The 13,042-nt window shown below is 41.6% G+C and overlaps 1 long non-coding RNA gene across 1 annotated transcript; it reads left to right on the forward strand.

The window, feature by feature from the left end:
• Positions 1 to 4,626: 4,626 nt before the first annotated feature.
• Positions 4,627 to 5,338, forward strand: LOC129352108 (uncharacterized). Its single transcript, XR_008604853.1, has 3 exons — positions 4,627 to 4,917; positions 4,987 to 5,234; positions 5,306 to 5,338. It is a non-coding gene; the product is annotated as an uncharacterized LOC129352108 (long non-coding RNA).
• The last annotated feature ends 7,704 nt before the right edge of the window (positions 5,339 to 13,042 follow it).

Consider the following 13,042-nt stretch of genomic DNA (forward strand, 5'->3'; position numbering starts at 1 on the left):
GCCTCGGACGCCTCTCCAGGAAAGCAGGACTCCCTGACCGAGCTTGGATCCACCTGGAGGTGCCTTGGCCTGGGCCTTGACGAATCTCGCTCTGATCGCTCTACCTGTCCGGCCTCCCACCAGCCCAGTTCTCCAGTGCTCTGCCAGCCGTCATACTCACACCCTCCAAAGTAAGATCCAATCTGTTTATCCCGGAGAGTCTCTCCTACCCGCTAACTAACCCAAACCATCTCATTGACAGTTTGACGAACCGGTGACCCGTTCCAGAAACCATCCCTCTTTCCTTTTCCCTCAAACTCAATAAATCATCATTGTTCATTAAACCGCTTACCTGATTGTGTCCTTGCATGTGGGTTCGAAACCTTAGAGACACCATGACAGAACACTCAGGCCAGACCACAACCTCAGCGGACACAATCAGAAGGGCTCTATCCGAACAACATGCCCTGATTCAGTCCCACGACTCCGCTTTAAGAGAGCTGGGAAGCCGCCAAGCAGAAACAAATCGTCGGCTAACAGAACTTTCAAATTTCCTACAGAACCCAGTCCAGCAGGTACCTAGCGTTTCTTCCACTCCTCTGCGGCTCCTGATCCGCCGAACCGCTCCATGTTTTCGGATGTCCGTCCATCTGCACCAGATAAATTTTCAGGAGACATTAAGAAGGTAAAAGGTTTCATTCTCCAGTGTAATATAATCTTTAATCATTCACCGCAGAGCTTTCCCCATGATGATTCAAAGATATCGTACATGTTATCCCTGTTGACGGGTCGAGCACTAGAGTGGGCGAAGCCAGGTTTACATCCGCCTTGAATTATGGATGTACGTTTCCTGAGTTCCTAAGGGAGTTGAAACAAGTTTTTTGTCAGGAGACTGAAAAGACTTCAGCCTCCCGTGATTTGCATGGTTTGAAGCAGGGCCAGAGGAGTGTGGCTGATTTTGCCATTGATTTCAGAATCAAAGCCGCAGCTTCTGGTTGGAATGCCCCTGCACTTAAAAGTGCATTTTTCCATGCGTTAAATGAGCGAATTAAAGATGAACTGGCAACTCTAGATGAACCTGAGACTCTAGACGAATTCATCAACCTAACCATAAAATTGGATAACCGAATCCGCTCCAGGGCGAGGGAGCGGTCCAGCCGGGTTTTTTCCCCAGGTGTTTCCCAACACAGTAACCGGTCTGAAGTTCAGGATTCCCCTACCTCTGCCCCTGAACCTGAACCTATGCAACTGGGACACACACGCCTAACCCCAGAGGAACGCCCAGAAGCGGATGCGTTCCCGGCTCTGTCTCTACTGTGGTGAGCCTAACCATGTTATCGCTAACTGTCCCATTCGTTTAAACCCGCAGGTCCGGCAGTAAAGACGGGGGAACTGTCGGCGTTATCATCACAGTCAACTAAATCCCGTCTCATCATTCCAGTCACCCTCCTTAGCAATAACGAATCTTTTCCCCTGTCAGCACTCATTGACTCGGGATGCGAACAAAACCTCATAAACTCAGAAATAGTCCAGCAACTGGGCATCAAGGTTGAACCTCTGCCTACCCCTCTCCGTGTTTCAGCCCTGGACGGAGGGAACCTACCACAAATCACCCACCGTACGAAGTCCATACGCCTATTGATCTCAGGTAATCACACCGAAGAGATTGCATTTTTTGTTTTCCCTGCTACCAGTTCCTCCTTAGTTCTGGGATTCGACTGGTTACACGCACACAACCCTCATATCAATTGGGCTGAAGCCAAGATCGAGTCCTGGTCCACAAGGTGTCATTCCACCTGTCTTTTCTCCGCCGTTCCGGGCAGGACCTCCCTGACTGAACAGGCAGAGGTCGATCCACCTGACATATCCTCCATTCCCAGTGAGTACCATGATTTATCTACGGTTTTCAGCAAAGACAAGGCGTTATCTCTACCACCCCACAGGCCGTATGACTGCAGCATTGACCTTTTGCCAGGAGCTCCATTACCCAACAGCAGGTTATACAACATTTCCAGAAGTGAGCGACAGACAATGGAGGACTACATAAACAAATCTCTCGCTGCCGGCATAATCCGCACGTCCTCTTCCCCATTAGGTGCAGGGTTTTTTTTGTGGGAAAAAAAGATGGGTCCCTACGGCCCTGCATAGATTACAGGGGACTAAATCAAATCACAATAAAGAACAAATATCCATTACCACTGTTGTCCTCAGCTTTCGAGCCTGTGCAAGACGCAACCATTTTCACGAAGCTAGACCTCAGAAACGCTTATCATCTTCTCCGTATTAGAGAAGGTGAGTGGAAAACGGCATTTAAGACTCCTATGGGGCACTATGAGTATTTGGTGATGCCTTTTGGTCTCTCTAATGCCCCTGCCTTTTTTCAGGCACTTGTGAACGATGTCCTCAGAGATTTCATTAACGTTTTGTGTTTGTCTACCTAGACGACATTCTGATCTACTCCAAGTCCCTCGTTGAACACAGAAGACACGTCCGTTTGGTTCTCCAGCGGTTGCTTGAAAACAAACTATACGTAAAAGCCGAAAAATGTGAGTTTCACCGTCGATCAGTAACTTTCCTGGGATACGTACTGGAGGGCGGACAGGTAAGAGCGTCAGAGGACAAGATAAAAGCAGTACTGGACTGGCCCAAGCCTGAGACCCGTAAACAACTACAACGATTCTTGGGGTTCGCTAACTTCTATCGAAGATTCATACGCAACTATAGCCAAACTGCATCTCCCCTAACGGCTCTGACCTCCACCAAGAGGGTATTTGCCTGGACCCCTCAAGCAGAGGCTGCCTTCGCGGAACTCAAGTCCCGGTTTGCTCATGCACCCATACTCATCCAGCCCGATCCCAAGAAGCAGTTTGTGGTGGAAGTTGATGCCTCCGACACAGGGGTCGGAGCTGTCCTCCCAGACCACCGACCATGACCATAAGCTTCATCCCTGTGCCTTTTTCTCCCGCAGACTCTCACCGGCGGAAAGAAATTACAACGTTGGGGACAGAGAGCTCCTGGCGATCAAGTTAGCCTTGGAAGAATGGCGACATTGGCTTGAGGGAGCTGAACAACCCATTCTGGTTTGGACAGATCACAAAAACTTATCCTATCTCCAATCCGCTAGGAGGTCCAACCCACGCCAGTCGCGTTGGTCTTTATTTTTTTCTCGCTTTAACCTGTCTATTCATATCGCCCAGGCTCCAAGAATGTCAAGCCTGATGCGCTCTCTCGAGTTTATTCCTCAGATGACTCTGAAGAAGATCCGGCTCCTATCCTTCCCCCCACCTGCACAGTGGGAGTGGTCACCTGGGAGATCGAGGACCTTATTCGCCAAGCACAGCAAAAGGAACCTGCCCCTGAACACTGTCCATCAGGTAAAATGTACGTACCCTTATCGGTTCGATCCCGTTTCCTCCAGTGGATACACGCTTCAAAGTTTTCTGGCCACCCTGGCATCAGTCGCACCATTGGGCTAATAAATCGGAGGTTCTGGGGGGAATCGGTACACAAGGACGTGAAGGAATACGTCTCGGCCTGTGTGGTCTGCTCCCGCAATAAGTCGTCGAACCATCATCCTGCAGGCCTCCTTCAGCCACTACCCATACCCCGACGACCCTGGTCCCACATCGCGGTCGACTTTGTCACTGGACTACCTACCTCTAAAGGTATGACTACCATTCTCACCATCGTCGATCGTTTCTCCAAGGCTTGTCATCTTGTTCCTCTCCGTAGATTGCCTACTGCCACCCAGACTGCCATGCTTCTGATTAAACATGTGTTTAAACTCCATGGCATTCCTCAGGAGATCCTCTCAGATCGTGGTCCCCAGTTTGTCTCTCAGGTTTGGCGCCAATTCTGTTCTGCCTTGGAGGCCAAGGTGATGCTCACTTCTGGTTACCATCCTCAAACCAACGGACAGACAGAGCGCATGAATCAAGAACTAGAAGCTACCCTGCGGTGCCTGACCTCCACCAATCCTGACGACTGGGCCCAGTACCTTCCCTGGGTTGAGTATGCGCACAACAGTCACATCTCTGCAGCCACAGGTCTTTCTCCTTTTGAAATAGTGCTGGGTTACCAGCCACCACTCCTGCCCTCTGATGAAACGACAATCTCTGTTACCTCTGTTCAACACCACATTCGTAAAAGTCGAAAGATCTGGAAAGACACCATAGATGCGCTCACCAACACCACTGCACGCAATAAACGCCTGGCGGACCGCAGGAGGACTCCTGCTCCTGATTACACCATAGGTCAAAAGGTGTGGTTGTCTACACGCGACATCCCCCTCAAGGCGATGTCCAAAAAGTTGTCTCCCAAGTTCATAGGCCCTTTCGAGGTGTCGTCAGTTATCAGCCCATCTGCCGTACGTCTTCGTCTTCCTCCGTCCCTGCGCATTCACCCAACCTTTCATGTGTCCCATATTAAGCCTGTCCTTTCTAGTGACCTTTGCCCTCCGGCCGAACCCCCTCCTCCGCCCGTATCGTCGATGGCCATCCGGCCTTCTCCGTCCGCCGGGTCGTCGCCTCCCGGCGGGGTCGGGGTTTCCAGTACCTCGTTGACTGGGAGGGTTATGGTCCAGAGGAACGCTCCTGGGTGCCAGGATCGTTTATTTTGGATCCCTCCCTCATTAGAGACTTTTGGGACTCCCAGCCCTCCTCTTCTGCTCGGCCGCCGGGTGGCGTCCATTGAGGGGGGGGTACTGTCAGGGTCTGTGTTTTTGTTTCTTTTAGTTTTTCCTTTTTTTTTCTGTTGTGTCTCCCTGGAGCACCTGCTGCTTCTCATGGCATCCACCAGGTGCCGCTAGGATGCAGAGCCCCTGGAGTTGTGCCATGTCAACCCCGTCGACACACCTGCAGCTTGTTCGGAGGGCTCAGCCTGGGTGTTTATAGGAGCGGCGGAACGACTCCTCTCCGCCTGAGTGTTTTGTTTACCTCGGTAACGATCGTTACATGATAGGCCCCCCGAGATCTACGTCGATTTAACCTCTGTTTTTTCTCACATTAGGTGAACCCGCCGTCTCCCTGTTGATTCCCTGAGTGGGCCGTCTGCCCCGGAACCCTTAGCCTCCAGATTTACTCGGTCGCCTCGGACGCCTCTCCAGGAAAGCAGGACTCCCTGACCGAGCTTGGATCCACCTGGAGGTGCCTTGGCCTGGGCCTTGACGAATCTCGCTCTGATCGCTCTACCTGTCCGGCCTCCCACCAGCCCAGTTCTCCAGTGCTCTGCCAGCCGTCATACTCACACCCTCCAAAGTAAGATCCAATCTGTTTATCCCGGAGAGTCTCTCCTACCCGCTAACTAACCCAAACCATCTCATTGACAGTTTGACGAACCGGTGACCCGTTCCAGAAACCATCCCTCTTTCCTTTTCCCTCAAACTCAATAAATCATCATTGTTCATTAACCGCTTACCTGATTGTGTCCTTGCATGTGGGTTCGAAAACCTTAGAGACACCATGACATTTATCAGCTAAAAAAATAAACAAACCAAACAAAAAAAATCTATTTTAAATACAGAAGATGGGGTAAAAATATAATTTCAAAAGTATTTAGATGTCTGATTACTGACATTAAAGATTATAACGGCCTTCAGAAAAAGAAATTGAAAGAAATATGTGGATATTTGTTATATTTCTATGGTAACATTTGCCATTTCCAAGGGAGCAGTCAGGAGCACAACATGAAGGAGCTGTGCTACATATACAAAGTATGATCAGTATATGGTTGGAGCTTCATGTGAGAAAGTTTTTATTCACAGATTTTTAACAAAATATATTTGCAAAAAATTATGCACACCCAATATGAAAACTGTCAGCTGCTTCTGTGAGCCTTTGGGACACATAATTACTCATCTCCAGATTTTGATTTTAAAGTGCGGATTAGAGAAAATCTGGGTAAAAATCTGCATCTAGTGCTTGTTTTATAATTCACTTAAGTTTTATTTATTCATTGCACATTGGGAAAAACAAATCAAATGCATCATACAACCTAAAATTACACACACCAAAAAGAAGTGTGTGTAAACCTCTATCCTACCACTGCTGTGTGATAATAATGTCTTGTCTCTTATTTTACCTGTGTAAGTAAAGCCCTTCGGGTTTTATTTAAAGGCAGAGGAGGCAGTCGAGAATGAAAGAATGTAAATGGGTCACAGTTGAAGGAGAGCTATTGGATTCCATTAAAACTGCTCTTGAAATTATCTATCTATTTATGCCTTGATTTACACAGTATATAGGGCGGTCAGCAGGTCACCGCCTCTACTGTAGATGGAAATTAAACAAACGGCCTTGCATTCCCCGGCCTCTCTACCCTGAAATAAAAGTCCTTTCTGACGACAGGATCACATTTGTAACGGCGAGGAATACTAGTACTAAGTAGATAATACATCCATCTCACATCCTTCTTATCCAAGCTATAAAAAATCTACATTAATTTAGCCAACAGCCCATTACGGCCAGCCTTCACATGTAAAGGTTTTGAAGGGCTGTGAAGAGGGTAAAGCCTGTAAATGAACGTCAAGTGTGTTAGCATTAGGAGAGGTGAGCCAGCTACTGGGAAAGGTTACTGGTTTTCCAATATCGATGAGAGGGCCTCGTCCATTTGTGTGATATTGAGCTTTCACTGTCAGGCCCATTTGCGTCCCGTTCCTCTACACATTTTATCTGATTTACAAGGCTGCGCGTGTGCCGTGGCATCTATTCATCTGTGTTTAACATCTCAGGGGCCACAGGTTCACCTGTCTCTCCGTGTTCCCGTTGGAGCTTATTAACCATCGTCCTTACAGAAGCAGTCCCAGTTAATTACACAAATGGATGTGAACAACCCAAAATGTGGAACATACTGGTTTATCTCCCAAAGCGGTTCACATAAATCTGATTTGACGCCTCCCCAGCAGGACCGCATTCGCACGGCTCCTTCAGGGGCTTTACTCAGACATCAGTCAGCTATAGATAATATAAATAACCAGAAAGTGATTAGGAACCGCACTTTTCCCTCACGGTTTTTCCAGTATAAAAAATATTGCTAGTGGCTTGTTCTTCAGACACACGTTTTTTGTTTATGCATACAAATGATCCTTCTTCTAGTGAGCACACGTTCCGTGTCATAAGCACAAAAAACCAGAAACATGTTTGGAGATTTGATCCAAAGTTGCAGCATGCATGGGCGATCTGTTATCTCCATTTATTCTGGTTTAAATCCCCAATTCAGTCGACCGTAATAAGATATTACAGATTACCTTGTCAACCGAGATAACGCTAAATAAATTCCTGTTAATAGGAAGTATGTGTAGCGGTTATATATCGACATTATTAAAATATACTGGAAGTAAAGTGAAGAGATACTTTGTATCATTGCTTGCCAAATAGTTATAAAATGTCAGAGTTGATATGAAATATCCCGCTAGGTGGCACTGTTTTGTACCCCCTAAAAATGAAGACATAACTAAAAATGCATAGTTACAGATGACCAGAAACTTCAGTAAGCATGTTGTGCTTTTTATTCTGTTCTGCATAATTCTAACTTAAAATACTTTATAAAATTCATATCTTAAAAAAAAATTAAAACAAAAATATATTTCGCTAACTTTTTAATGATATAAACCCAAAAGCCTGCAAAACGACAATTAATGGATAAACTATTAATATTTTTCTTTGACGTTCAAGAGATAGAACTAAAATAATGAAATGCACAAGTGAATGAGGTAATTAAAAAATGTTAAAAATATGCTGATTAGATCCTTTGATTCTTTATAGCATAAGTTGCTTAAAAGTATAAATAGAAGTCACAGGAGATGGAACTGTGCAGCGGCTTCTCTAATCTCGCTAAAAGTTGCATTTGCTTTCGAGGTAAAAGACACGGAGGAATCTAAAAATATCTGTTTCTTATGTTAATTTTTGATTTTAAAAGAGAGCACATGTTTGGGCTGCATAAAACAGCCTCTGTTGAGGTTTTTAATAAGGCACAAAGGGTTCAAATTTAGTGATTTTTGCTCTTGTTCGAGTCTTTAAGGGTATTGTAATAAAAAGGAATTGTTATTTTCTTAAATAAAGCCAGTAAACAACTGACCAACTGCTAAGCCTGTGTATGTTTGCAAAATTTACTCGCTCTAGCCTTGAAGGTGAAATGTGTCATTTCCCTTCAGCCTTCAGGCGCTTATTACCTCCCTGCAATCAGCAAAAAGAGCGGGGGAAAAAAAGAGAAGGAACCAAAAAAAAATCAAAATAATTTCAGTAAATTTTGTGCACTGAACAAGAAGCCAAGGATGAGATTCAAAACATGAAAGGCATGAAAGGGGAAGTAAAGTGTGTGTGGGCAGATTGAGGATGGAAAGGAAAATACAAGTGATTGTTACCAGCTTTCACCACAAAACTTGTAGAAAATTCAACTGGGAAGGATTTTCAGGGTCATTTCTCTGGCTTCAGAAAGGAAGAAATAAAACTCTAATCACGCATGACAAGTGAAGGGGAATTTATTAGTTGTCCAGCTTTGTAAGATCACTGAATATCAACAGATCAGTTCTTAAATTTCTGTTTTTATGTAAATATATGTTTACTAATTAAACGTAAACTTCATTTGTTCGTTTTTGAGTGAAGTGAAAAATGTTGAAATAAATTTTTTGATTCAACTTAAAGATAAAAGGTTTAGCTTACACAAACACAAAAACAGTTGCATTAATATTTTGATCAATATTTTGATCAATTAAATTCAGGTCTACATTTGCTGCATTTTTTTAGTTTGGTATTTAATGTTCAAAATAAAATCAAGGAATCCACAAAAGCATCACTGATGCTCTATCACATAAAATATCTCATTTCACACAGCCATTGTTACAATGATTTCCCCATCTAAGATTTTAAGATCAAATATGTAGCTATTTGAGGGAGGACTGTATTAAAATCACACTTTGAAAAAAATATATTCTTTTTTAATCTCATTAGTTCCATAGGTTGGAATATGTTCAGTTACTTTACAAATTTTCAATACTTTGTCAGATTTCAGCAGTTTTCTCACCCTAGATTTATAAATCCTTCCTACCTTTCATTCTTTTAATATCACTGCTAATGTAATTTTGTCTGCCTCCTGACTGTCACTGGATGCTCAAAGTGCTGCAACTCAGAAAACTGAAATGACTCATTATGGGTCTTACAATAAGATAATAACTGTAACATTTTATCAACAGAAGCAATAATAGTTAAGGATGTGTGACCCTGGACAATCCGGAGATATTAAAAGATGCCTCTCTGTGTTTGTTCCAACCTTAGAAAATGTTGAATGCAAAATACTTTGCAAAAATTATTTACAGCAGGCAAATAATTGCAGTTCAAGTGTTTTATTTTCTCAGTGAAAAATTATGCTTCTTTTATAAAGATATATACATTCTACACATCATTTACAGCAGTTTAAGTTTCAATAGTAGAAGTCTCAAAAAGCAATAGGTTTCAAAAACACTTACAATAAGAAACACATAAAGAAAGCTTTCTTGAAGAGTCCATCCTCTCCTGATGGGTAACTTTCAGTTTCTGGTTTTCTCCATTTTCCCTCTGTTGCATTTACATGTACCAAAGAATCTTCATACATTTCAGCAGCTGTGATGTAAACATTCAAGCCTGTGCTGAGTTTTCTGGACTCTGAAGGTGACATGACTTTGGTAAAAACCTGCAGAGACCCAAGATTTGAACTTTTTTAAATGCGCATGCAAAAATAAAAGAATAATTCTGGTTTCTCATCCAAAACTCAGTGTAGCTTGATGCTTTACTCCTCAAGGAACCCCTCTATTACTTCATATTCACCCAGGAGGATAAATTGATGCCTTGCATTGGCTGCATTCAAGTTCGAGCCAATATAAATGCTCAATTTGCTTCCCGAGTTGCTTTCTGCAAGGTGGATGTGGCTGTTGTATTCAAACAGAAAGGGACAGAACTGTCTGCTTTTGAAATCAATTTTCCCCCTGTGGAAGAAAGAGATATCTTGCAGATTTACTAAGGCTTTTAGCCTGAGGCTAAACTAGTTATGAAGAAAATTTCAAAATGATGGCCTTTTTTTATCAAAGCAACACACAAATATACACCTGAAAGACATGGATGCACCACTGCATCTGGCCTGTTGCATGTTTAGCTTTGATTTTTCCTGGTGAGTAACACGAGAGTAGAGGAGAGTATTTAATGCAACTACATGGAATGTGTCCAGGTCATTGTGAGATGTATTTTCAGTCTTGAGTTGTTTTGTTGTTGTGTTTGTTGAAATTCAGTGAAGTGTTATCTCTCTGTGACACCGATTCCTACTGAGAAACTACTTTTAATTACCTTCTACTGTTTCCCCCAACAACATGGTGTCCATTTTTCTTCACAATGTCATGCAAATTAGTTTTTTTTAAATATATTTTATTCTTGCATAACTGGTTAATAAAAAATTGTAATGTCTGGCCTGTTGCTATGATTTAGGGTTTCTTTTATTATTATTTGTCGTCACTTTATAAGTTTGTATGCCATTTTAAGTAATGACAGCAAACAAATTCTGTTATCTTTTTTTTTAACCCTTCTAAATCCATTTAAAGTACTTCTTAAACACTACTATTGTAATTTGACTATACCCTGATGTTAAAATCCAGCTAATGTTAGATTTTATTGCTTTCTGCTAGGCAGAAATATTTAGAGACCAAGTATTTAAGTCAGCCCAGGACATAAAAATCCAAACAGGGATCAATGGGATGGAAATTAAATTCCCATTTTCTGAGAGTTTAATTTTGGCAAAGAAAGACATCAGCTGGTAAACTGGGATTAACATTTCAGATAATTACTGAATACTTGCCAACTCAAGTTATCTGATCGAGAAACAATTTGTCCCTCTAATTTTCAGCACGCTTGTTTTTGCTATTGCTATCATTTCCAACCACCCTGTCCCCTGACTACAGAGAAAATGCAGCATTACCAGATGTGCTAAGGCACGGCAGGTTTCCATTTGAATGCCTTCTGGAAAACAAAGCTGTTTACAGATATCCAAAGGCTGGGGAAAAGAAGCCCCGCTGTGATAGTTCGCTGTAAGGTGAGAGAAGAAATGTATTCCCTATTTTTTGTCATTTGGCTCAAAGTTGGGCTTTAATGACTTCTCACTCACTGATGTGTGCTGCCTGAACCATAACAAAATAACACATTTAACACATATTAAAAGACATGGAGTTAAGTCTTATTGACATTCATGAGAACATGGGAGTATATTTATCAAAAGGAGACAAACAAAAATCATTTTTGGGATTTGACTCAAAAAGCACATCACGTATAAGTGACTGGGATATTAGTTTTATAATCACTATTCAGTGTCATGGTAATGTGCAGGATTCCAAACAGAGTGCTCCAGATGTTACAAACCAACCAAAGTGGCCAGTAAATCCAACATGTCTGGTTAAAAAAAAAAATACCCAACAATGAATGGGGATAACCTGAGTGCTCCTCTAATCTGCTATGGAAATGAAATCAATACAGACATTCACTGAATTAAAGTGCAATGCAATCTGTTGAGTTTTCAAGTGTAATTTTCACTGCAACTACTGCTGCTGCCATTTAGTAGCTTTTAATGTTAAATATGTATGGAGTTAGTTGTATTAATATCTATATATGTTTTTTTTTTTTTACTTGTACATAAAAAAATGTCTGTTTTGTACACTAGATAACTTGTCATGCGATCCAAATGCAAAGCAACCACTCTGTATACTAAATGCCTTAACATCAAAAGAAAATGGAAATAACAGCCATGACTGGAAATTTATTTTTGTACCACTGACAACAATAATAGCATAAAAATAAATAAACAAAATGCCAGTGGGGGGTGGAGGGTGTTTTTTTTTTTTTTTTTTTTTACAAATGTCATTGTCAAGGAGAAATCGATGGCTTTATATTAAAGTGACTTACACCCATTTTTCAGCTAAATGTCAGCTAGATTGCCTTATTCCTAGACTAAAAAGCTCTCCAAATCTCTTCCTGATCTTGGCTTTATGAGTTTTATGACACTATATAAAGGAAATCTCACTGGTTGCAGAACAAGCTGCCTCTTTGCAGCCAAACTTTTCTTTTTAGATTTTACAACCAGCATGGTTTGGAGGATTACCAGAAACTGTCTAATTATAAAGAAGTTGAAATTCTAATCCAATCTTTTGGATTCACGGTGTCCTGTGTGCTATATTTAATTTTAAAACTAGATTAGCATCCGACACAGGACATTTTGTGCCAACTGGAGGGCCAATGGTAAAAAGTTTGGAAGGAAACAGAATTTTGCATTTGAGTTGCACCAGATTATGTCATGTACAGATTTCCAGTAGCACATTACTGAAAAACTGTTTATATTTCACCAGCCACACCCAGGTCTGATTATCACCTGAATTTTAGAATCAATTAATGACAAATAATACTTTGACTACATAAAGTAGGCAAAAAAATTAAATAAAATTGTTCCCCAATCTAAAGAAATCCTAGAACAGACAAAAAATCAAAAAGTCTGATATGTTTCCACTTTCTTTCTTTGAATGCATTGTTTTCTACTAGAAACACCAGTTTTCCCCCCCAGTGGTCCACGCGTGTAGATAAATTCCAATTTCCGCCTTGAACCCTGACAAACCTAGAAAATCTTTCAGCTAGACTTTGAATTTTAAATCTCCTCATTAAGAAATTATGAAAATGAAGTAAAAACTCTTATCATTCTCTATTCTGCAAAAATGAACATTCACAACTTCACACAGTAAGGCTTCTTAAATTTGATTTAAAATAAAAAATAGTCATTCCAAACTGAACAACATTGTAGTTCATCCTTCAAAATTAATCAACTCCATATCCTTCAGATTTCATTTGAGACTCAAAATAAATTACAAAACTTCCATCACAGTCTTTTAGAAAAACACCACTAACAAAATGTTAGGAAATTAAATAGTTTCAGTTTTATCTTTCATTATGCATTCACCTTATGTAGCTTTACTTAATTTTAAGAACTTCAGATTCAATATTTTAGTATCCCATTTGATGTATGCTAAATCCCAGAATTCATATGAGGTTATGCATGCATGAACTCACTT

The sequence above is a fragment of the Poeciliopsis prolifica genome, unplaced genomic scaffold (assembly GCF_027474105.1).
Source record: "Poeciliopsis prolifica strain line A6 unplaced genomic scaffold, Auburn_PproV2 SCAFFOLD072, whole genome shotgun sequence".
NCBI classification, from domain to species: domain Eukaryota; kingdom Metazoa; phylum Chordata; class Actinopteri; order Cyprinodontiformes; family Poeciliidae; genus Poeciliopsis; species Poeciliopsis prolifica.